This window comes from Triticum dicoccoides, chromosome 5B (assembly GCF_002162155.2).
Source record: "Triticum dicoccoides isolate Atlit2015 ecotype Zavitan chromosome 5B, WEW_v2.0, whole genome shotgun sequence".
NCBI classification, from domain to species: Eukaryota; Viridiplantae; Streptophyta; class Magnoliopsida; order Poales; family Poaceae; genus Triticum; species Triticum dicoccoides.
The window spans coordinates 86,782,639-86,806,991 of record NC_041389.1 but is presented as its reverse complement, the minus strand read 5'-3'; the positions used below and the strand labels follow the sequence as shown (position 1 = coordinate 86,806,991).

The window sequence follows — 24,353 nt, the reverse complement described above, 5'->3', positions numbered from 1 at the left end:
GCACAGGAGCCAGGCAACCCAGCTTGGCCAAAATTTAAGTCATATCGATGCATATAATGGTGAATAAAAGGTACATGTGGAAGCTTGACACATGTGCCGGGCATGAAGCCCTTATAATTAAGCTTCTGGTAAAGAAGCCCCCAGGTATAATGAGTGCGGATGGCACATCAAGTGTGTGCGAACAATGCGCAAGTAGGCCTTTAAGGGCTTTTTTAGAAAAAGGGTTGAGAGAAGAAAGAGAAACAAAAGACAACTGAAGTGTAAAAATTTGGGCGGGGGAAGGGGACGAACTCTTAGTCCGGCGCTAGGCATAGAATCTTCAGAGGCGGGCTGCATTCCATGGGTTCGGCTCGAGTCGGTTGTCCGACGCATTTCGTAGACGGTACGCTCCACCGATCAGGACTTGATCGATAATGAAAGGGCCCTCCCATTTGGGCTTGAGCTGGTCATTTTTCTTGTCCGGCAGGTGTAGAACTAGTTCGCCAACGTTGTAAGTCTTGGCCCGTACTTCTCTGCTTTGATATCTTCGAGCCTGCTGCTGATAGAATGCGGAACGAGCCTTGGCGACGTCGCGTTCTTCCTCCGATGCGTCCAAGCTGTCCTGCCGATCGAGCTCGGCTTCTCTTTCTTCGTACATGCGCACTCGAGGTGAGTCATGAATGATGTCGCAGGGCAGAACTGCCTCTGCGCCGTATACCATAAAAAATGGTGTGAATCCGGTAGTACGGTTGGGCGTTGTCCACAGCCCCCAGAGTACGGAGTCGAGCTCCTCTACCCAGTGCGTGTCAGATTTCATAAGTGACTACACTAGTCTGGGTTTGATGCTGCTCATATTAGACCGTTCGCTCGTTCCACTTGACCGTTGGTTTGAGGATGATAGACTGAAGCGTAATCGAGCTTAATGCCCATATTTTTGCACCATGATTTAACCTCGTCGGCCGTGAAGTTCGTGCCGTTATCGGTGATGATGCTGTAGGGGACACCATAACGGTGTACTACCCTGGATATGAAGTCTATCACTAGTCCGGACTCTGCCGTTTTAACTGGCTTGGCCTCTATCCATTTGGTGAATTTATCCACCATGACCAATAGGTACCTTTGCTTGTGGGTTCCCCCTTTAAGGGGTCCAACCATGTCAAGCCCCCAGACCGCGAACGGCCAGGTAATGGGTATAGTTTTGAGGGCGGTGGGTGGCATATGGCTCTGAGTAGCAAAGAGCTGACAACCGACGCATCTTTGGACTAAGTCCTGAGCATCTGCCCGGGCCGTCGGCCAATAAAATCCTGTACGGAATGCCTTTCCTACAAGGGCCCGAGCTGTGGCGTGGTGTCCTCCTAGTCCGGCGTGAATTTCAGCCAGAAGGTTTCGCCCTTCTTCTTCGGAGATACACCTTTGAAGGACTCCGGTTGTGCTTTTCTTATAAAGTTCTCCCTCATGGACCTTGTAGGCTTTAGATCGCCGAACTATGCAGCGGGCCTCATTTTGGTCTTCGGGGAGTTCCTGCCTAAGCAAGTAGGCTAGGAATGGTTCTGTCCACGGGGCGATTACTGCCATTATTTCGTGGGCTAAAGGTGTTATTTCATCGGCTGAATCGCCGGTTATGTCAGATTGCTCTGTGTCGGTTGGTGCGGCTGCTTCCGATTTGTTATTTCCGGACTCCTCTTCCAATAGTACGGATGGCTTAAAGAGCCGTTCTAGGAAGATGTTAGGAGGAACAGCGTCACGTTTTGCGCCGATGCGTGCCAGTACGTCGGCTGCTTGGTTATTATCCCGGGCTACGTGGTGGAATTCAAGTCCTTCAAACCGAGCTGACATTTTTAGGACAGCGTTACGATATGCTGCCATTTTCGGATCCTTGGCATCAAAGTCTCCATTTACTTTGGATATTGCAAGGTTTGAATCCCCGCGCACCTCTAGGCGTTGAATGCCCATGGAGATTGCCATCCGGAGGCCATGTAAAAGGGCCTCGTATTCGGCTGCATTGTTGGAGTCCGTGTACATTATCTGAAGTACGTATTGGACTGTGTCCCCGGTTGGGGATGTCAATACGACGCCAGCCCCCAATCCGGCCAACATTTTAGAGCCGTCGAAGTGCATAATCCAATTGGAGTGTGTGCCGTACTCTTTAGGGAGTTCGGCTTTGGTCCATTCAGCGACAAAGTCAGCGACAAAAAATTGAGATTGCGTTTTCCTCTCGGCAGTCCTTTATCCTGTTCATAACCAGGAGCAATCTGGCCCAGTAGTGATGTACTGTTTCAGCGGGCTCTTGCCGGATTATAGATAGATCGCATATGTCTGGGCGGGTGGGTGGAATTAAGTCCGGAACCCTACCCATCTCGAGGCTCAAGGGCCGAGAAGTTTCCAAATTCGGAAGCTTGGATTGCTGGACGTTGTCCAACGAGTCCGGTCCGATGCCTGACTTTAGGTTCAGTGCTTGATCGAAGTCCGTCCCTCCGCGGGAATCCGGCATGGAGGGCTCGGGAGCCCGGACATGACTAGTTTTCAATACAGGAGAAGAGTCGCCGCGTTGTTCCTCTACCACTACAACGTGGTGGGTGACCTGGGGAGAGTTAATCTCTCTCAGATCGGTTTTAAGCCCAATCTTATTGTAGTCTGTAGCGACTCCCAGGCAGCGATGCGATCCAAGAGCTCGTTTACGGACGAGAGCTCTATTGGATCCAGCCGCTCGGCGAATTACGAGCTGACGTGAAGATTGCTTTTCATGACCTGAGAGGTCATTGTCGAAGCGGTGGCCGGACAGGCGGTCATAAGAAAACCACCTAGCCGAATAGTTTGGCCGACGGCCAAGGCTCCTTTGGCGAAAATACCGTCCTTGAAGACGGGAGGAGGCATCCTTCCTATCGGTGACGGCACAGAGGAACTCTCAATGAAAGCACCAATGTCGGTGTCAAAACCGGCGGATCTCGGGTAGGGGGTCCCGAACTGTGCGTCTAGGCGGATGGTAACAGGAGACAAGGGACACGATGTTTTTACCCAGGTTCGGGCCCTCTCGATGGGGGTAAAACCCTACTCCTGCTTGATTGATATTGATGATATGGGTAGTACAAGAGTGGATCTACCACGAGATCAAGGAGGCTAAACCCTAGAAGCTAGCCTATGGTATGATTGTCGTAATGGTTGTCTTATCCTACGGACTAAAACCCTCCGGTTTATATAGACACCGAGGAGGGCTAGGGTTACACAGAGTCGGTTACGATGGTAGGAGATCTACATATCCGTATTGCCAAGCTTGCCTTCCACGCCAAGGAAAGTCCCATCCGGACACGGGACGAAGTCTTCAATCTTGTATCTTCATAGTCTTGGAGTCCGGCTGACGATGATAGTCCGGCTCTCCGGACACCCCCTAGTGCAGGACTCCCTCAGTGGTGCTATCGTACATCCACGTTGATGGAGACTTCAACCCACGAAGGGTAACGGTTGCGCGAGTCCACGGAGGGCTCCACCCACGAAGGGTCCACGAAGAAGCAACATTGTCTATCCCACTATGGCCGTCCCCCACAAAGGACTTGCCTCACTAGGGTAGATCCTCACTAAGTAGGTGATCTCCTTGCCCTTACAAACTCCTTGGTTCAACTCCACAATCTTGACGGAGGCTCCCAAGTGACACCTAGCCAATCTAGGAGACACCACTCTCCAAGAAGTAACAAATGGTGTGTTGACGATGAACTCCTAGCTCTTGTGCTTCAAATGATCGTCTCCCCAACACTCAAGTCTCTCTCATAAGATTTCGATTTGGTGGAAAGAAGATTTGAGTGGAAACAACTTGGGGAAGGCTAGAGATCAAGATTTATGTGGTAGGAATGAAATATCTTGACCTCAACACAAGTGTAGGTGGTTCTCTCTCAGAAAATGTATGTTGGAAGTGTAGGCATGTTCTGATGGCTCTCTCCATGAATGAAGAGTGGGTGGAGGGGTATATATAGCCTCCACACAAAATCTAACCGTTACACACAACTTACCGGACTCGGTGGGACCAAATCGTGAAACTCGGTTGGACCGATTTAGTAAATAATGTGACTGTTAGGAATTTTCGGTGGGACCAACATGTCAACTCAGTTGGACCGATATTGTTAGGGTTAGGGCATAACGTAATCTTGGTGAGACTGATTACACAAACTCGGTGAGACCGATTCAGGCAATAGACACATAGAGGGTTGGTCAGACAAACTCGGTGGGACCGATTAGCTCATCTCGGTTAGACCGAAACATTACGATGGGGAACAGAGAGTTTGCATTGTAATCTTGGTAGGACCGATTACACAAACTCAGTGAGACATATTTTGGTAATGGACACACACAGAGAGATTACAATCCCATCTCGGTGAGACCAAGATCCCCATCGGTAAGACCAAAAAGACTAGGGTTTATGGAAGTGGCTATGTCACGAGAACTCGGTGGCGCCGGATAGAAAGATTCGGTAAGGCCGAGTTTGACTTTTTGTTTGGGACATATGTGGATGTGATAAAGTGGTTGAGGGCTTTGGAGCATATCACTAAGCACTTTGAGCAAGCAAGCCATTAAGCAACACCTCATCCCTCTTAATAGTATTGGCTTTCCTATTGACTCAATGTGACCTTGGACCACTAAAAGTAAATGTAGAGTCTTGTGCTTTGAGCTTGAGCCAATCCTTTGTACTTAGCATCTTGAAGGGGTTTCACATCCTCTAGTCCCTGCCACTCCATTGTTGAACTTATCTGAAACATACTAGGTAAAAGTATTAGTCCAACAAGAGATAAGTTGACATTAATTACCAAAATCACCCAAGGAGCACTTGTGCTTTCAATCTCCCCCTTTTGGTAATTGATGACAACATACATCAAAGATTTATATAAAGATATAGAGAGTAACAAGTAAAGCTTTGGAAAGACATGTAACATGCATAGGCTCCCCCTACATGTATGCAATCATGTAAATATGAAATATAGGATCATGTGAATGCATAAGCATGATAGAGTAAGCATGTTACATGTATCTTGGCTATACGCATCAGAGCAAATGGTGTGAATATAGGAAATGTACCTTCATGCTCATGAGTTCTTCTTGCAAACAGTATGTACATCAGCAAGAAATCCTCATACACATGACTGTGATGCATATACTTACCTTGTGGTCTTGAGTTGGCTTAGGAAGGAGTGAACCTGCGTAAACAAGGTTAGATAACACAGATACACCTACTAGTCAGAGCAAACAAAAGAAACCACAAGAGTACCAAGACTGGGATGGCATGTAGAGAGTGAGTACTAAGTATCCCGTTGGATATAGACATGTCCCCAGAGGTAAAGATGTGCAATGAATTCAAAGATTTCCTTCCCTTAGATGTCTTGCTCCCCCTAAATCTAGCATGGGATATTGGGAGAAGATAGGGAATAGAAAAACTCAGAGCAAAGAAAAGAGATAGAGCTAATGCCAACAATCAAATATGTACATGTCTTTCCCCTCTTAAAGACATGTGACTTCTCTCCTCTTGAACACCAAGCATCTGGGGTCTCTCTCTCTCTCTCTGAGTATTCTCTCCCCCTATAGAAATGATTAAGCTTTGATGTGATCTCTCTCTCCCCCCTTTGACATCAATTTCCATGAAGGGTTGTTCTGGATTTTTGGTGCAAATGGGTTTGATCCTTGATTCATAGAACAAAGCAGCAAGTCGAATGTGATGTTGGCAGAGGACAAGAATCATTCAGTGGAGCTAGATCAGAAAGAAATGCAGGAACAAGTGGCAAGCTATCTTTCCTGTAGTGAAATCAGTGGCACCGAGTAGTGTGCTTCGGTTCGACCGAAGGCAATAGACCGGTGTGACCGAGTTCATCGCAGAGAAAACACTTATCACCTTAGCTCACTAGACAAGTAAGATCCCACAAGGATTTGTACGGAATTGGATGCAGGGAATGCAGAACAGAAAAGAAATCTAGATGAAGTTTTTTTGAAAGGGGAAACAAATATGCATGAGACAAATGCAAGAGCACAGAAAAGAACATAAGAGAACTTCATCTAGAATTGATCGGCGACAATGTCACCTATGTTAGAGTATATTGACTTAGGGGTCAAGTGAGATCACTTGATCATAGGTCATACTCATCGTTTAAGCTCAAAATGGGGTTACCATTTTTAATTTAAGCATTTTGATGTATTCGCATCTTGTTGAGTTGCTTTGACTCATGACATGGAGTAAAGCTTCTCTAAGATGGAATAACATACCTTGGGTGGTAGTGTTGATTGTGATCATGTAGTTGAACTTGTGTGGGTTGCTCAAGGTTGATGTAACTCATCAAGAGTTGGGAGCACCACTTGGAATTTGAGTTCATCTACATACATGGGTTAGTTTTTGCAAGGAAGAGCAGTTGTGTATCCAAAATGACAATCATGAAACTCAATATAGAATTTTTCAAAGGATATGTTTGAATGGTTTCGTGCTTCCTCGTCTTCAACCACCATTGCGTAGAGACTTGGTAATGTAGAGATTGCTCAAGATGTATGTGAGTTGCAATCTCATAGATTTAGATTCATCCAAGTACCTACATGGGTTAGATAACATGCAAGGTGCAAATATATCCAAGACATAAGATTATCATCATACGAGAAATATCAAGGATTAGTCATAGGCTCATGTCTTGCATGTATCCAAATGGAGTTCCTACTCCATGTTTGAAGCATCAATGATGTTCAATTCACCTCTTAACCTGCAAAACACTTTCTCATCAAGTGGTTTAGTGAATATATCCACAAATTTCTTATTGGTGCGAACATGTTTAAGATTAATGTCCCCTTTGGCAAAGTGATCTCAAATGAAATGATGACGAACTTCAATATGCTTAGGTAGAGAGTGTTGCACGGTATTGTGAGCAATCTTGATAGCACTTTCATTATCACAAAGCAATGGAACATGTTTCACATATATCCCATAATCTTTAAGAGTTTGGGTCATCCAAAGTAATTGAGCACAACATGAACCAGCGGCAATGTATTCCGCTTCGGCGATGGATAAGGATACTGAGTTTTGTTTCTTGGAGGACCAAGAAATAGCAGATCTACAAAGAAATTGACAAGTACCAGAGGTGGACTTTCTATCAACCTTGTCACCTGCGTAGTCCGAGTCGGGGTAGCCAACAAGATTAAAAGAGGCCCTCTTTGGATACCAAATGCCAAAGTTTGGTCTATGGATTAAGTATCTCACTGTCCTTTTCACGGCCTTAAGATGACATTCTTTACGAGCGGCTTGATATCATGCACACATGCACACACTTAGCACAATATCGGGACGTGAAGCACATAGATATAACAATGAACCAATCATGGAGCGGTAAACCTTTTGTTCAACCGGTTCACCATCTTTGGTCAAATCAAGATGTCCACTAGTAGGCATGGGTGTAGTCATACCTTTGCATTCTTGCATATTGAACTTCTTGAATAAGTCCTTAGTGTACTTTGTTTGAGAGACAAAGGTACCTTCCTTAGTTTGCTTGATTTGCAAACCGAGAAAGAATTTGAGTTCACTCATCATCGACATCTCAAACTTCTCCGACATTAGCTTTCCAAACTTCTCACTAAAGTGACGGTTAGTCGAACCAAATATAATATCATCAACATAGATTTGGCACACAAATAGTTCTCCATTAACCCTTTTAGTAAAAAGAGTAGAATCAAAATTTCCAATTTCAAAGCCTTTTTCAATAAGGAACTTGGTCAAGCATTTATACCACGCTAACTCTAGGAGCTTGTTTAAGACCATAAAGAGCTTTGTGAAGTTTGTAAACATGATTAGGTTTCTTAGGATTGACAAAGCCGGGAGGTTGCTTAACAGAAACTCCCTCCTCTATTTCACCATTTAGAAAAGCACTTTTAATGTCCATTTGGTACATGGTGAGATCATGGTGATTAGCATAGGCAAGTAAGATGCGAATGGACTCAAGTCTAGCAACGGGGGCATATGTCTCACCATAATCCATACCTTCGACTTGAGTGTAGCCTTGGGCGACGACACGTGCTTTGTTGCGAACCACTTGTCCATCTTCACCTTCCTTGTTGCGAAACACCCATTTGGTACCGATGATGTTATGGTTGTTGTCGGGCTTCTCAACCAATGTCCAAACTTGGTTTCTCTAAAAGTTGTGTAGTTCTTCATGCATGGTGTTTATCCAATCCGGATCTTCCAATGCTTCTTCAACCTTCATAGGTTCAATGCTAGAGATGAGTGAATAATGTTCACAAAAGTTAGCTAAACGAGTTTTAGAGCAAGTAATTCTCCCGGTTTGAATATCATTGTAGATTTGCTCGACGGGATGGTCTTTGGCAACTCTTGCTCGAACTCGTGAAAGATTTTGCTTGGATCTTGGTGGAACATATTCTTCATCTTGTTCTTCTTCTTGGCCTTCTTCATTGTTGACGTTGTCGTTCTCTTGTCGTGGTGGAGAAGGAGGTTGTTGATGTTCATCTTGGTATACTTCCTCGTTTTCTTGGTCTTGGTGTGTCCCACATGTGGATGCTTCCGTATCAACTCTTGGTTCACCTTGTCGTGAGGTGGAAGCTTCCACTTGGACGAACGAGGTACTCTAAACTCCGTTGGACGAATCTTGCCAATAGACAAGTCTTGGATTGCTTCCTAAGGGTTTTTGTCTCCTACATCAATTGGCAATTTCTCTACTTGCGAGCCGTTAGATTCATCAAACTTCACATATACCGTCTCTTCAACCTTTCATGTGAAATTATTGTAGACACGGTAAGTGTGAGAGTTTGAGCCATACCCAAGTAGGAAACCTTCATGAGACTTAGGAGCAAATTTAGAACGATGATGCTTATCAAGAGTGTAGCACTTTGAGACAAATACTCGAAAGTATCCAACTTGGGGTTTGTTACCGGTGAGGAGCTCGTATGCCGTCTTGCCGAGTATCTTGTGAAGATACAAGTGATTTGTTGCATGACAAGTTGTCTCAACCGCTTCCGCCCAAAAGTTTTTTGGCGTCTTGTACTCATCAAGCATCGTTCTCGCCATTTTGATGAGTGTCCGATTCTTCCTCTCAACAACTCCATTTTGTTGAGGTGTGTACGTAGCCGAGAACTCATGTGAGATCCCTTCTTCATCAAGAAAGGTGTCCACATTTGCGTTCTTGAACTCTGTTTCGTTGTCGCTGCGAACCTTCTTGATCTTCACTTCAAATTGATTTTGGGCCTTCCTAGCGAAGTTTTTGAAGATCTTCTGGACCTGCGATTTGTCATCGAGAAAGAACATCCACGTAAATCTTGAAAAATCATCGACTATGACTAGACCAAAAGAATTTCCACTGAGACTTTTGTAAACGTTGGGACCGAAAAGATCCATGTGAAGTGGCTCGAGCGGCCTCCTTGTGGTCATGATGTTCTTCACGGGATGCCTTCCTCCAACCTGTTTACCTACTTGACAAGTGCTGCAAAGTCTATTCTTATCAAATATGACATCGTTGACACCAAGGATATGATTTCCTTTTATAAGCTTGTCAAGGTTTCGCATGCCCACATGACCTAACCGTCTATGCCATAACTAGCCTTTAGAGGATTCAGCAATTAAGCAAGTTCTAGGTTCAGCCTTTTTAGTGAAATCAACAATGTAAAGATCACCTCTACGTATACCGGTAAACACCATTTTATGATTATCTCTACAAAACACTTGGCAATCTACTTCAGTAAATAGGACATTGAAACCGAAATCAGCAAGTCTAGATACTGAAAGTAAATTGTACCCAAGAGATTCAATGAGCATGACATTTTGTATGGAGCTATCATGTGAGATGGCCACCTTAACGAGGCCAACCACCTTACCCTTTGAGCTGTCACCGAAAGTGACATACTTTTGAGGGTCGTCGTTTTCAGCAAGCTCACGAAACATATATTTATGTCCGGTCATGTGATCGGTACATCCACTGTCAAGAATCCATTCCTTTCCTCCTGCCATGTATCCCCGAAGATTTCCATAAGACCAAAGTGTCTCATTGCATCATAAAGATCAAAGTCACTATCATCATCCTCATCATAGTATCCATGTTCAACATTGTCATGTGACGGATCAATTACTAGAGAAGGTGATTCGTTAGAATGAGTTTGACAATGATCTTCTTTATGAATTCTAATAGCTTCGGAAATAATATCACTAATAATTCCAACATCTCCATTGGCACGCATAAGATTTGTAAGCTCAAATAGGCAATCACAAAACTTAGGATAATTGGAATTCATCTTACTCAAGGCAATAGACTTATGGAGAATTTCATCTAGATTTTGCAAGGTATAATTTGGAAAATGTTCCTCAAGAAATTTCCATATAGTGTAGGTGCAATCGAGAGTAGGCAAACATCCAATCAAGTTTCTAGGCAAGCCTCTAGTGATAAGATTAACCTTCTAAGATTGCGAATCTCGTCAATTGACTCATCAAGAGTAGGATGCATAGGATCAACACGAGGTGCACAAGGGCTAGTAATGTACTTGTTCAAATGATATTCATTGAAAATCACAAGCATCTCATTTTTCCACTCATGAATATACTCTCCATCAAGTATAGGCACTCTATGTCTAAGACTCCCCAAAGTAGACTCATCCATCTTCCTCTAATGGTGTTTAAACCAAAGCAATGGAGACCAAAGCTCTGATACCAATTAAAAGGATCGAGAAGAGGTGTCTAGAGGGAGGTGAATAGACTCTAAGCAAGAAAAGTTGCAGTTTTGAATTTCTTTAAGTTGAAATGGAGTTTTGGCACAAGTTTAACATTCACAATACATATCAAGCAATCATGCAAAGATTATATGAGCAGAGGAAAGTAAAGCATGCAAATTGCAAGAATGTAAGGGTATGGGGTTGGAGTGTGCAAACGCAATTTGGAGACACGGAGATTTTTTATCCGTGGTTCCGATAGATGGTGCTATTGTACATCCACATTGATGGAGACTTCAACCCAAAAAGGGTAACGGTTGCGCGAGTCCACGGAGGGCTCCACCCACGAAGGGTCCACGAAGAAGCAACCTTGTCTATCCCACCATGGCCGTCGCCCACGAAGGACTTGCCTCACTAGGGTAGATCTTCATGAAGTAGGCGATCTCCTTGCCCTTACAAACTCCTTGGTTCAACTCCAGAATCTTGATGGAGGCTCCCAAGTGACACCTAGGTAATCTAGGAGACACCACTCTCCAAGAAGTAACAAATGGTATGTTGATGATGAACTCCTTTCTCTTGTGCTTCAAATGATAGTCTCCCCAACACTCAACTCCCTCTCTCATAGGATTTGGATTTGGTGGAAAGAAGATTTGAGTGGAAAGAAACTTGGGGAAGGCTAGAGATCAATATTTATGTGGTAGGAATGGAATATCTTGACCTCAACACAAGTGTAGGTGGTTCTCTCTCAGAAAATGTATGTTGGAAGTGTAGGCATGTTCTGATGGCTCTCTCCACGAATGAAGAGTGGGTGGAGGGGTATATATAGCCTCCACACAAAATTTAACCGTTACACAAAACTTACCAAACTCGGTGGGACCGAATCTTGAAACTCGGTTGGACCGATTTAGTAAATAATGTGACCGTTAGGAATTTTCGGTGGGACCGACATGTCAACTCGGTGGGACCGATATCGTTAGGGTTAGGGCATAATGTAATCTCGGTGAGACCGATTACACAAACTCAGTGAGACCGATTTTGGTTATAGACACACAGAGGGTTGGTCAGGCAAACTCGGTGGGACCAATTCGCTCATCTCGGTTAGACTGAAACATTACGAAGGGGGACAGAGAGTTTGAATTGTACTCTCGGTAGGAATGATTACACAAACTCGCTGAGACAAATTTGGTAATGGAGACACACAGAGAGATTACAATCCCATCTCAGTGAGACCGAGATCCCCATCGGTGAGACCGAAAAGACTAAGGTTTATTGCAGTGGCTATGTCACGAGAACTCAGTGGCGCCGGATAGAAATATTCGGTAAGGCCAAGTTAGACTTTTGGTTTGGGACATATGTGGATGTGAGAAAGTGGTTGAGTGCTTTGGAGCATATCACTAAGCACTTTGAGCAAGCAAGCCATTAAGCAACACCTCATCCCCTCTTAATACTATTGGCTTTCCTATTGACTCAATGTGATCTTGGATCACTAAAAGTAAATGTAGAGTCTTGTGCTTGAGCTTGAGGCAATCCTTTGTCCTTAGCATCTTGAAGGGGTTCCACATCCTCTAGTCCATGCCACCCCATTGTTGAACTTATCTGAAACATACTAGGTAAAAGTATTAGTCCAACAAGAGATATGTTGACATTAATTACCAAAATCACACAGGGAGCAATTGTGCTTTCACCTATCATATTAGGACTAAATTTATAACCAAAGAAAATTACCATGCTGTTCTAAAAGACTCCCAAAATAATATAAGTGAATCATGAGAGTTCATAAATTTCTATAAAATAAAGCCACTATCGTGCTCTAAAAAGATATAAGTGAAGTACTAGAGCAATATTGCCTAGCTTAAAAGATATAAGTGAAGCACATAGAGTATTCTAATAAATCAAGATTCATGCGTGTATCTCCCAATAGGTGTGTACAACAAGGATGATTGTGGAAAACTAAAAAGCAAGGATTCAAATCATACAATACGCTCCACGCAAAACACATATCATGTGGTGAATAAAAATATAGCCTCAAGTAAAGTTACCGATAGACGAAGACGAAAGAGGGGATGCCTTCCGGGGCATCCCCAAGCTTAGGCTTTTGGTTGTCCTTGAATATTATCTTGGGGTGCCTTGGGCATCCCAAAGCTTAGGCTCTTGCCATTCCTTATTCCATAGTCCATCAAATCCTTACCCAAAACTTGAAAACTTCACAACACAAAACTCAACAGAAAATCTCATGAGCTCCGTTAGTATAAGAAAATAAATCACCACTTTAAGTTATTGTTGCAAACTCATTCATTATTTATATTGGTGTAATATCTACTGTATTCCAACTTTTCCATGGTTCATACCCCCTAATACTACCCATAGATTCATCAAAATAAGCAAACAACAAGCAAAAAACAGAATTTGTCAAAAACAGAACAGTCTGTAGCAATCTGTAACTCTCGAATACTTCTGTAATTCCAAATATTCTAAAAAATTAGGAAAACCTGAGTAATTTGTGTACCAATCCAGATCATAAAAAATCAGATCAAAATAATGTCTCTGTGAATTTTGAAGATTATTTTCCTGGGCGCAAAAGTTTATGATTTTTAGCAGGATCAACACAACTATCACCGTAAGCTATCCTAAAGGTTTAGCTTGGCACAAACACTAATTAAAACATAAAACCACATCTAACCAGAGGCTAGATGAATTATTTATTACTAAATAGGATCAAAAATCAAAGAACAAAAATAAACTTGGGTTGCCTCCCAACAAGTGCTATTGTTTAACGCCCTTAGTTAGGCACAAAACACGAATAGATCTTTGTATTGTCATCTTTGGTATGCAATACATAAGTGGCTCTCATAATAGATTCATATGGCAATTTAATTTTCTTCCTAGGAAACTGTCCATGCCTTTCCTTAACGGAAATTGGGATCTAATGTTTCCTTCTTTCATATCAATATAACTAGCATGTGCACCCGCGCATTTGCGCGGCTAAAAAACTTTTCTGTATTTTATTAAACTTCTATTTAGTACCTTTGTATCATGGTGTTTACCTTTGTAGGACTATGTATTTTTATTTCTTATTTACTTGTTATTTTCTGGAAGAGTAATTTGCTCTTCCATGTTTTTTCTTACTTAGTGTATTCCAAGGCATGTATCCTATCAGGATGATATGCACCGGTGGTTATGATGTACAAACTCTTACGATTTTCATAGATAATGGTATAATTTGGTCATGTAAAATCACACTTAGCATCTCAGGGAGAAACGTTGATTCGAACATTCATAGTGCTTCCCAAGAGTAACAAACTTGTTCGGCTGGGTCTTAGGTCATTGGCACCGGGTCATCAATATTAGATTGTGATGAGAGGTCGATAGTGAATGACACGTGTTGGATTTGAGGAAAATGTTACACATTGTAAGGAGATTGATGGAGAAATAGCAAGATGTGAAGAGTGTCGCTAACATAAGTTTGATTCTGATTTATTTTATATTTTGGATAAATGACTTCCATTTTTTTGTTTCAAGCATGTTGATTTTCTTTCCGTGACATTGCGCAGATGTTTTAAATTATTGTGTGTTGGAAACCTTCGTATTTAAATCTTTTAGGTTCGTACTAGCTGAATGCGCATGCGTTGCCACGGATCAACAAAATCAGAAAACTACGACGGCATACTACGATGAAAACTACGACAACATACTACCATCACATGAAATATGTAAATGTGTGTGTGCATCCGGTTTCTTTTCTCCTATCCAAGCGTCTCATTGCCAATCTAACAAAAAAAACAGCTTCCCATGCAAATGGGGCCTTGATTAGTGACACGACGGGAGCGGACATCAACCTTCAGGAAGTACTCGTCAAGCTCCCCGGATGCCGGCTCACCGCAGAAGTAATTCTGCACACATCTTTACCTACTAATAAAGCGTTGATTGCTTCTGGTCGTACGTCATCAGCATTTTTGCAAAAACGTTCTTGTAGTTTCCGATAATTAAACCCGCCGTCCCTACGTAAGTGGATCCAGGAAAACGTTTCGATTTTACAAATTAACCCCTGCATTTTGTAATAATTCCGCCCGCACTCCTTTCTTCATCTTGCCCATAGGCTGGAAGGGCCCAACTCCGACCTGTCGTGCACGCTCACCGACTGCAGCCGCCGCGGCCGCCATGGCCGCCTTCGACGCGGCCGTCTCCGGCCTGGACACGGCGCCCGACCTCCGCCTCGCCGCGCACCAGTACGAGCAGCTCCTCCACTTGCTCGCCTCCGCGGACGCGCGCCGCGTTCCCCCGGCCGCCGCCGCGCGCCGCGTGTTCGCCCACATGCTGGAGGCCGGGGCGCCCCCGTCTGAGGCCACCATCACCTCGCTCGGCCGCGTCGTAGCCGCAGACACCGAGGGCGCGACGAGGCCTTCGGGCTCGTCTCCACCATGCGGCAGAAGTACGGCCTCGCGCCGCGCCTCCGGTCCTACAGCCCCGTGCTTGCCATGTTCCGGCGCGCCGGGGAGGCTGGAAAGGCCTACGCGGTTGAGGCCCACATGGCGGCCTCCGCTGTATCGCCGGAAGAGCCCGAGTTCGCCGCACTCCATGAGGTCAGCGCAACAGTTTGGGACGCAGACAAGGTGTATGAGTATATGCACAAGCTGCAGCGAGCTGTCGGCTGTGTGATAGAGGAGACCACCGAGGTCTTGGAGGGGCGGTTCCGGTGCGAGAAGGCGGCAACTGCTGGTAAGGCTGAGTGGGATGTGTGTCAGGTGAGGACGCCCTTGCGGCGAACGACGGTGGGTGCTATCAACTGGGGTGGCTTTGGACCAGACCATGGATGGTGCAGCGAGTGAGAGTTGGGGCAGATGGTGAGTGCGGTGGATGCAGATGCCGCCTAGGTTCTGTTGATATCAACAATGGAGGATACACAAAAGTTTGCTGACTCTATTTCTGGGCTGGCTCTTGAGAGGGAAACCAAAGCAAATTTCAGCCTATTTCAGGTTCATATATATCTATCCCTTAGGTTTGAGTCCCTAGCTAACTTGGAGCATTGCACGTTTTGTTAAATATAGTTAGTTTATTTAGTTTACTGGCAATTGTGATAAGCAGAGCCGATATGTGCTTGGTTTTATTTCGATTAGTAGCTGGCATGATGTGATTTACTAAGAATTAATTTGGAAAAACTAGGCCTGGAGATAAACCCCATCACAGCAACCGCTTGTCGGCCAGCAGACGTGATGAGGGGCTCGTCGGCACACCCATGGCACCGCTGCGGAGCTATCTTCCTCTTCCTCGCATCGGCTCGAGGTGGGTGGAGGAGCTCGGCGCCCATGACCTCCACAACGGCTCCATCGACGCGCTCCACTGTCTTCTCGCCGGCGTGGGTCTCCGCCTGCCCCCGCACCCGGACGCCGTCGAGTTCGCTGCAAGGAGCAATGGCAAGCAGCAGCAGCGGTGGCAAGTAGAAGCAGTGGGCAGCAGCAGCAGAGGGCAGAAGCGGCAGGCAGAAACGGAGGGCTGCTGCCGTGTCGTGATTTGGATGGAAAATTGGAGACCGTGTCCTCCAACACAATCAATGCAGTGCCCGACCCGGATTTTACTTGCCTGCTATAAGAAGGAAGGGTTCTCGGTCGGATTCTCCGTCAGGTTGCCTCCTTGGACCATAATCTTCATCAAATCCCGTCGAAAATGTCATGAAACGTCCAATGTCGCTGCCGAGTTCGCTGGAGGAAGAAGCGCCGAGTTCGCCGGAGGAACAAAATCATCTGTTTAGCCGTCCAATGTCACCCGCGGCGGCTGCAACAGAGGTATGTATCCCCTTGAAAGCAGCAAGCAGCAACCTTCTGTCCTTTGCGTTCTCTATATAGATGTCTAGTAGTGACCAAGAAACAGCATGAACAAAATCGCAGCAGCAGGCTGCTGCTCTCCTCCCTGATCTCCCTCTATATGAAATAGCAGTAGCGCATGAATGAAGCATGAATTTCTGAATTACAAACAACGTACATATTTTCTGAATCCAAACCAAAATCAAGTATATACCGTAGCTTGTTGTATTGTTGATCCAACCACATGCTCTGTTTCTGCATGCCATGGAAGCTTTACTTTCAAATCCTCTTTTTCTGCACGACAATTGAAAATAATGCAGGAGTCGGAGAATGAACGGAATTGCTTTGAACTTCACAGCACTAAATTCCTAAAGGCAAAACTTTTTAGTACTACAGGATATACCTTCAGAGATTACAGTTCTAATAAACATATCTTGTTTATTGGTTAGCTGAGTTAGAAGTAGAGCTATTAAAAAATATTTACTCTGATGAGTGCACAAAATCCTTATACTCCTAGCTCTATGATTATCCTATATCTACTTCTCACATTATACATATGCTCCACTACAAAGGGGTCTAAATAATAGCATGATTTTTTTTCACTTAAAGTTCTAAGCAACTTTACTGTGTGAATCTGAGAATCTCACTGAAACCTATTTTTCATTGTGTATATTCAGCCTATCGAGTCGAGTTTCAGACTGATCATAAACAGACCTCAGTTTAAACTGTGATGCTGATTTGATTTGTGCTGCACCATCGTCCATATCTTCGATTTCAAGCAGTTCCATGGCAAATCAAATACATGTTTTCTTTGTTTATGACAGTACATGGTTCAGTCATCCACATATTCTAGAAACAGCAGATCAGATTTAACAACTATCTTAGGAGTAGCAGACACATATATATAATTTAGAAAAGAAAATAGAGAAAGAAAACGACCAAAATTGAAACTATATAACTGGAGGCATTAGGCCAACTATTTCTCTGTTTCTTTTATGTATTTTGCATTATATTTCAGCTAATCAGCGATACGTGCCCCTGTGTCGGTTTATTTTTTCTGAAAAAATGGTAATCCTGGAGAACATACTGAAAGCTGATTTGTAACATTGCAGTGTTGCATTGCATATATTTGCATACGAGAGTTACTAAGAAATGTAATGTTGCTGAGAACCAAGTTTCAATATTCTGCTTTTTCTTCAGTTATCAATTAGCTTAATTGCATACACATGAATAGATATGCTAAATGCATCTAGCAAAATAGGATTAGGAGGTGTATTCAGTGGAGTGGATTATTTCGTCAATTTACTGTAGCAAATATAGCTGTTGCTGACAGTAGACATTTGTTACATATACCTGTATAATTTTGTCTTGCTGCTCAAAACAGTTTCACGGAAAACAAGCCAGAATCCGAAAGTGCTCCATAGTTAGTTCGCCAGAATTTCGTCGGTCGGTTCTCCGCTTCAAATATGTGGACGAAGAGGCTTGAAATCATGGTCTTTGGTTAACTCTTATTGAAATTAACTCTACTGTTGAGAGAGTCGTTACTGAAAGTAATCAGGAGTTCATTGGTGACATATTGGTTTTTCTTGCAATGGTTGCTAATTCCTACGAGGGCTTACAGGTTAACTCTTGTAATTTTCTTCTACCAAGCGTGGATCAGCTCCTGTAGTAGCTATCTTTAATTTGCAACAGGTGGTATATGGCGATGAGATGGGCTTCTTCAGCTCTTTATTTGGCAGCTCTCTTCTGTAATCCCCTCTATGTTGTCATGAAATTTCAGCAACACAAATTTGTGATCCTGCCAGGTAATCATGATGATTTAGAAAGAAATGTTACCCAGGACTATGTACTGTACTAATATTCGGAAAAATGTATGCTTGTATCTCTTTCAGGTCCGTGCTAGCTATTTATTTGAACATTCCGATAATATGTGCAAAAGGATGATGCCCATATTAACTAATTTTCTCTCTTTTGTAGGTCAAAAAAATGGTCTTGTGTGGGTTACAAACCAATGCTTGCTTGCGTACACTCTGGTGCTCCAGTTAAAGATCCAAAGCTATAATGTACTCCTTCCGTTTCCTTTTAGACTGCATATAACTTTTGTCTGAAGTCAAGGTATCTTTATTTTGACCAAACTTATAGAAAAAACATATCAACATTTACAAGGCCAAAAAATATCTTTAGATTCATTATGGAATTTAGTTTCATATTATGTATATTTTGTATTGTAGATGATGATAATTTTTTATACAAATTGGGTCAAAGTTTGTAAAGCTTGACTCAACATAAAACTTATATGCGGAGTAAAAAGGAATGGAGGGAGTATTGTGATGAGTAACCATCAGTTGGTGAAGCCATTCTCTTATGAATACTACTGCATCTCTCTCATCTCTTTTATTGAGTGAGCACTTGCGACGGGACATGCAGGAACAAAAACCACAAGAAGAGTACAAATGAAGTCACAACGAGCTGAGCAGAGTAGCTGGCGATCAAATGATTTCGGGTCCCTGCTAGCTATTTCTGATCTTGAAGCTATTCCTTCAGGACACATGATTACACTATATTACAAGTTGAAAAAGTGTGTAAAGTGGAAGTTAGTACTAAAGCGGATTGCTCTTTTTGATCCGCCAACAAATTTTAGTCATAATATGTGCCATTCAAGTGGAAACACAAACTAGGACGTGCAATTTTTTTTCCCGTTGCAACGCACGGGCCCTCTTGCTAGTGAAGACTTAAAAGGCAAAAAATCAATGTCTTACAAAAATTAAAAAGCTACACATATAAAAGTGTAAAAAGGTATAAGTGGGGGCAAAATTGTGGAATAGCTTTGATGAATGCATAAAAGGCAGTACACTACCAAAATAAATTAGTCTATGCGGCACTTTGATTATCATAGAAGTTTACATGCTCTTAATGTACCCTTCGAGAGCATAATCAAATCCCAAGATCCCACAAAAAAACAAATCCCAAGAAAAATAAAATTATTATCAGCATAAGCAACATACAAGATGTCTAGAAAGCAATTAGCAATGGTCATTTTGACAGGAATCAAAATATGACACATTATTTAAAAAAAGAGTTATAAATTCAATGTGCAGGGCAACATGATACTAGTTTATACACACACACTTGTCATGCCCGCAGCAGGAACCATTTGAAAAAGAAAGTAATCATTATTGGTATACATATACTTGTCTTGGACACAAACCGAAACCTACATGCGGCTGAAATCATGCATCAAACCTGCACGTAAAAAATACATCTATATTTTCTCAAGGTTGATAATTTTACAGTTTGGTAGCCATCTGCAACCATGCATCAATTCTCAGAATCATATCATGATTAAAAAATTTCCAATTTGGTAGTCTGCAGATCAATATAACAAGCAACAATTTGATGGTTGGGAGACATACCTAATAAGATTCACTTTTTACAATGTAGTTCCATCATCATCAAAAATTTCCCAATTTGGTAGTCTGCATATCAATATAACAAGCAACAATTTTCCACTTTCTATAACGCAATTCATCTAGAAGATGACAGAGGGGACGTGGGTTTGACACCTAATGATCATCTGCACATTTTGAATGATACCTTTTAGACCTTGTGATAAAAAAAAGATGTTGAACTATTGGCAAAGATTCAAAATCAGTCAAGAGATTATTTAATTAGCACCATGATTCTACAACAAAGTGATCAAATTCGAGTACCTCTGCCTTGAGTCGAGCACCTCCATTGTCATCTGATTATTCAATGACGGACTAAATCAGACACAAGACACACAGTCATATGAAAATAATAACCCCTAAATTCAGAATAACACAACAGTCACACCAACACCCATCAGGAATACACACTTACTGACCTGGCATGCAGCGGTTCATGCTCCTTTTGAAATCGCCTCTCCTGATGTGACTATCTTGTTTTATCCATGTGCCCGACAATCAAATCAAGTCAGATAGTGACTCCAACTTCTTATTAATTGTGTGTTCCGTTCAACCTTTTTAGCGGTGAAATTACTTGTGCGCATACCATTCCGGTGGGCATGCCGCAGTCGATGTTGGAGGAGCCATCCAGGGGATCAAAGCAGACACAGTACCTGATGGGAAATGAAGAGCCACACACTTCATCAGAAACAGCAGAAGTAAAATTGCTCGACCATATCAAGTTTGTGAGCAGAGCATATGGAGTGGAGTCTTTTTACACACTTCCCACGGAGCTTTAGGTCCAAGTACGAAGCCTCCTCGTCCTCCTCGGACACAAGAACGCACTGCATATATGACGTCGTTCACGGAGCAGTGTCACAAAACAGAATAGAAGCAACGATCTTGTTAGAAAATTAAAAGAACCGAGATGAGAGAAGAGTCATACGGTGCGGCCACTGCTGACAAGGGCATTGACCAACAAGTCGTTGGGAGAGCACGTCCAACTTCTTTCTGCTCCTCCACCTGAAGAACCCACTGCAAAGAAAACAGGCAATCATCATCATAGCACCATTCTCACTGAAGAACAACTTTGATGAAGAGAGGAAACAAGCGCTTGCCTGGACGTTGCTCTGAACTGAGAGGCCGATGAGCTTGGCTTAGCCGGCCTTGTTGAGTGGCGACGAACTTGTAGCCGAGGACGATGTGGGAGAGGAGGATGCTGAAGTCGTCGCGCGACTCCGGGTGCCTGCTCTGCTCCTTCAGCATGTATCGCGTGATGGTCATCAGGTCCGTCCGGAAAGCGTCCGCCGCATGATCCATCTCGTTACTTCGGCCGTGGACGGTCCTCTCTCTCTCACCGTTCACTTAGCCCAGATAGAGAGTTTTGTTGCTTGCACCCCTGTTCCCATCCCGCCGCCTCCGCCTCCCACGGCGGCTCAAGAGGGAGATCTCGCCTCCGACGCCACTGCTCCCCCAAGGACCCGCGTGCGTTCCCGCCTCATGTACGTCTCCACCGCGTTCACACTGCGTTGGAACCGGAGAGCCACCTATTTGACACCTATTCCATTCGCCTCTCCTTTGTCTCCGGCCACGCGCTGCATGACTACTCCGGTGCCACAGATTCAACCCACCCAGCTGTTTGAGGAGAGTGATTGGAGGAGTCGAGGCAATGGGACGATTGCGATGGCACCAGTCAAGGAGAATGGATCGGGAGCGAGGAGAAAGCACGAGATCGGCCAGAACAGCCGCTGCGCTCCTGCCTCTCCCGTATCTCTCCCTCTCTCTCTCTCTCTCTCTCTTCCACGGCAAGCGAAAGGCACGGGATGGGAGGCATCCCAATCCTCTAGACCCTTACGGCACCTGCAGAGGATCATGTGTGGGTTCCGCGGAGGCGAGCAGAAGGAGAGGCGACCAGATCGGGGTTGAGGGGTGAGGGGTTGGGACGTGCGACGTGTGTGACGACAGTTTCCGTTCTTGTTTCGAGCTGGGATTGATTAACCGGTCGGTTCCCTCGTTTACTTACCGCTGGTTAACCGAAAAAAAACAATTAGATGGGGGCGACGTGGGTGGGAGGATGTATCGATAGCTAGCGATAGGAGGGAGGTCGAACCATCACAAAGTTCGATTCTCGTTTAATAGTAGAGATATGCGGTTCTTGTTCTTTAAATTATCTTCATTTATTATTTTACTTTTCGCGCCCATTTTTTCTTTTTTCCTTTGTTATAAATTTGCATATACAATATCCTCTTTACCCTTCTCAATCCAGGCTAACCAATTGGTCCATGTGCTTCCCATCCGACCATGTGTACGCCTCTGTTTTTTTTAGAAGAATGTGTACGTCTCTTTCCTCTATGAGGGGAAAACACATTCCATTTCCTTTCTTCATCGTCTTTGAAAGAGCATAAGGAAATCGAGGCTGTTGCCCCACATTTGAGTGCCCCTGCCCGTGTTTTGCCGTGTATGACCAAACCTAAGTACAAAACTCGTACTGGTCCATCTACGGTGAACTCCTCCATTTTCTAAAATAAAAAGAAAAGAAAAAATTGTTATCATCTCAGTCTATCCCCTGTTCCACACAGCATGCGGCCACGTATCAGCCCTCCAAACCGCATTCCAACGGACAGCAGTAAAAAATTACCCCACACATACGCACCACAGGCGTTCCAGCGAAGCAGAATGAGAAAACGGTGGGAAAAAGGAAATTCGAAAGGAAAGATTAGAGCCGCCTCCGAGCAGCCGAGCGGCGCCGCCGCGGAGGAGAGGCTGCGCCGTGCAGCCGTGAGCACCAGAGAAGAGTACACCACCGGTCCGGGAACCTGTTGCCGTGAACCGCCGCGGCGGCATGGAAGGAATACCGCTGCGGATTGGGGAGGAGCGCCGTCGCGGGCCTAGGGAGAGCGCCGCCCGGACCAAGCTCCCTGCTCGATCGATCAAGGACTCTCGATTCCGGCCGCCTGCAGCACATCAGGCCATCAGCTAACAGGTCCCTTATCTTCTCCCTCTATTAGTTTGTGGTTCTGACCGCCCGCAATACAAACCAAACTGAACTGATATGCGAGCCCGCAGTACAGACAAAACTGAACTTATCTTCTTTCTCTGAATATACGCCTTGGTTTGACATTTAGATATAACAGTTCTAAAAATTAGATATTGTTCTGAAAATTATTAAATTTAGGAAAAGCAACAGCAATTAATCGTAGCTAACTGGTTGTATGGATTCACATGGTTTCCCATAACTCTTTTCATAGCTAGCTGATCACTTGGTGGAGGACAATACGTGCACTACTATTCTTGATCAAGTCACTTTTCAGTGTATTATGTTTGAGCTCACCAATGGTGATGTAGTCAACATATATCTCTTCTGCTCCTGTCAGCTAACCTGTTTGTGCCGAGGCCTTATGTCTGGGTGATCATTCTTTTCACTTCTCTGTATCTTCTACCTTTCATGAACCAAAAGATCTTATTTGGAGCTGGTCAAGAAAGAGAATATATTAAATTTGTTTTTGTACTTTCTTTAGTGCTGAAAATTTATGCCTTTATTTGCCATTGTATAGTGACCATCCAGAAAATTTATGCCTAAATTAGATATCTTTATATCTTTATATAGTGGATTTGCTTTGCTACTAAGTCTAAAAATGGGAACCTTGTTTTTGGTCAGAATGGCAGCACTGGGCAAAGCTAGCGGTATGTGAGAGGCTCTTGATTTGCTTATATCTGGTTCTGCTATTAAGTTACTGAAGCAAGGTATGTTCCTGTATATTGTGGTGGCGTCATATAGATTTGCCAAAGTATAGTTTCTTCAAATTGTGAAGTGAATCCTAATGTCTCAAACTCTGGTCTTGTAGTATGTTCTTGTATATTGTGTTGGCCTCGTACAAATTCGGATAAAATAGCATGTACATAAAGGAAACTACATGAACAAAGTTTTTAATCTGTTTGGACTAAGAATATTGTTAACATTCACACGCCTAATCTAATAAGTGTCCTTATTCTGGTTGATGTCAGGTACTCTTACTTACCTTGGTCGATACAAATAGTTTGTCGTACTATTTACTTAATCTTCATCTTCAAGCATTGTATTTTTGGTTTTTGCTTTAACACATCTCTTGTTCCCGCGGACACCTTTTTCCTATTGTTCTGGCGAATTCGTCTCAGTGCATTCATCCTCTGAGTCATCTGATATCACAACAGATCTCAAGTCTCCTTTTATTGCCACTGTTGGGCTCATGTACTGCTGCTGCTGATATTTTGTCTTGACGCCCATATTTGTTTAATGTACTCCAATTACTGTCAATGTGGTTTCTCTTTCACACGCATCAGTTCACATGAAAGTTTGTCAGGTGAATCTTTATTATTCTGTGACTGCATACTTATAATTTTTTTAAATTAGACACATCTCAAAGATCTGAAGTGTGCATAGTTAAAAAACCAATCACCTCTTTATCTGGCATGTTCTGCTTCTTCATTAACATGGTGTCCACCTCATCATCCATCA

General features: G+C 43.6%; 3 long non-coding RNA genes and 1 pseudogene across 3 annotated transcripts; 3 read left to right on the top strand and 1 right to left on the bottom strand.

Moving 5' to 3' along the window:
- Window positions 1-16,003, top strand: part of LOC119309145 — a 118,270-nt pseudogene extending 102,267 nt beyond the window's left edge.
- A 5-nt stretch (window positions 16,004-16,008) lies between these two features.
- Window positions 16,009-18,588, top strand: LOC119307531. Its single transcript, XR_005149351.1, has 3 exons — window positions 16,009-16,415; window positions 17,818-18,238; window positions 18,411-18,588. It is a non-coding gene; the product is annotated as an uncharacterized LOC119307531 (long non-coding RNA).
- LOC119307530 lies at window positions 18,103-20,894 on the bottom strand. Its single transcript, XR_005149350.1, has 6 exons — window positions 20,805-20,894; window positions 20,642-20,703; window positions 20,299-20,532; window positions 20,144-20,175; window positions 19,847-20,007; window positions 18,103-18,231 (listed from the first exon to the last, which is right to left on the bottom strand). It is a non-coding gene; the product is annotated as an uncharacterized LOC119307530 (long non-coding RNA).
- A 1,564-nt stretch (window positions 20,895-22,458) lies between these two features.
- Window positions 22,459-23,857, top strand: LOC119305223. Its single transcript, XR_005148586.1, has 2 exons — window positions 22,459-22,841; window positions 23,517-23,857. It is a non-coding gene; the product is annotated as an uncharacterized LOC119305223 (long non-coding RNA).
- Window positions 23,858-24,353: the final 496 nt, after the last annotated feature.